Genomic DNA, 2,198 nt, shown 5'->3' on the forward strand with positions numbered 1-2,198 from the left:
CCTCCCCTTCTTTTCTCTATCTCACCACCCCCTTTGAATTTTCCATTTTAGCTCTAAGGAAAAAACCCCAACAGCTATGGGCTGCTTTTAATATAGCAATAGCAAATTTGAACCAGAGATCATCAGTATTTGAGTTAGAGGTAATCCATGTTTGAATTATCAACTGCAACACTTTAGCGGAAGCTTAGAGAGGCCTCAGCAGACACACATGACCTGCCCTTGTCCAGGTGGCTGGGCTAGAGACCCTGCCATGGGCTGTGGTTGTAGGAAAGCTGCTTCCCATAGAGGCCAAACGCCCCCAATCCCGCCCCTGCTCCCACTAGGCACTACAGCCACCTGCAAGCCCCATCCCTATCCTCTTCCAAGCCCCTCTCCAAGCTCACTTTTAGCCTCTGAAAAAAACCATATCTATGTAGGCAGGTGAAAAATATCCCGAGGCTGTTCTTCTGGTTTAAAATGTTTATGCAAGCATGGTTTTGAAACACAATTTACAAGTATTTGTTCTTCAGAGTGCAGTATAGAGAATGCAAACACAGACAGGGACAGGTCTCTCTTTGGAGGCTGTGGAAGGTTCAGGGGACAGAGAGGATGCCATCCTGTCTTCTCATTGCCCAAGATGCCTGTAACTAGAAAATTAACAATGGTAACAATGATAACCTCTGTGGCCACAGAGCCTACAGTAGCAGACTGGAAAAGAATCCTAGAGCACCCTGTTAGGCTTTCCCGACACTGCCCAGAAAATGGGCTTAGAGAGACAGAATTTAGCCTGGGACAGGATATACAGAGACCAGAGATCGCAACTGACGTTTTCCTGTGGGCAAATTACCTCCAGGAGCTGAAGGCCTTCACTTTCCTGACAAGCACAGCACTCACACTCACACGTTCACACACACGCACACACAGCTCACAAGCACACAGGTGCACCCACACACACACATGCATAGCCTACGCGGGCCTGACCTCAGAAGTCCCTCTCGCTGTCCCCTAACAGTGACCAGTGATCCACTTCATTCCACCTGCCCCTCAGTCCTTACTGTCATAACTAGACTTTGGCAGAATTCTCGAAGAATGGCTTTTATTTAGATTTTTGATTTTTTTTTTTGGTGGAACCAGAGATTGAACTCAGGCCCTTGCACTTGCCAGGGAAGTGCTTCTTCCACTGAGCCATCTCCCCGGCCCCACTAGATTTTTTTTTAAGAAAAAAAATCTCAATATTTTATTTTATAGTTAGAACCAAAACCTACTATAAGAACATACAATTAATAAAACATAAAATACATTAAATGGATAAATAAGAGTGATGTTTGTCTACATTGTAAAGTGACTTCAGTCCATACAGTGATTTAAATTTGAACTACTCAGCCAATTTCCCATTTGAACTTTAAACTTTGGTTTAATGTGTTACCATACTTCGGGGCATGGCTGGTCACAGAGGGGTACATTGCATTGTTCGCTGGAGCACCATGGAACCAGGTCACCAGAAAGCCCCTGCTCCGTGTGCTCAGGGACCAGGAATGGCAACATATGCCATTGTAGCCTTGATTTAGCGAAGTCATTGTTCCTATTGCAGGTGTTCCAGCTGAACCTTCGACAACTCTTGCTCCAAAAGGTCCCTGAATAGGAAGGTTCATAGCTGTCATCATCTGACCTTAAGTTGGTGAAGGTGGCCAGGTCATGTCACAGTCCAGGAGATACACTGTCCAGAAGTGCGGAGCCACACACAGGGGAGTTAGAGGCTGCCTACTCAGGAATAAAACTGGGCTGAGCTACCCGTAAGATCTGATCCCACATGACCTTCCTTTCGCCCTTTAGGGAGCTGTCACCCACTGTTTTTACTCCTCTAGCCCTGTGCCCTTTCAGCCATCCCTAACAGCCCTCGCAAAGAGAAGTCACTTTCACTGACTGCACCTCTTGCTCTCAGTTCTCCCTTGGTCCCCTTCTATAAGGGTCCAGGACCTATTCCTGGTGAGAAGACAAGAACAATGACCCGCCCTCTGGCAGCCACTGCTTGACCGTTGGGCTCCTTGCAAAGCCACTATTCCAAATAGCTAAGGCTTTTAAATCTAGGTTATGTCCCTTTCTGGAGCTCTGATCTTTTATAATGCAGAACAAACACTCACTGGAATCCTATAAGTTCCTTCCAATCTTTTGGATCCACTCAGGGTCCAGAATGCCATGGAATAATTCCAGGCCTGAGA

Source organism: Octodon degus, unplaced genomic scaffold (assembly GCF_000260255.1).
Source record: "Octodon degus isolate 3935 unplaced genomic scaffold, OctDeg1.0 scaffold00061, whole genome shotgun sequence".
Classification (NCBI taxonomy): Eukaryota; Metazoa; Chordata; class Mammalia; order Rodentia; family Octodontidae; genus Octodon; species Octodon degus.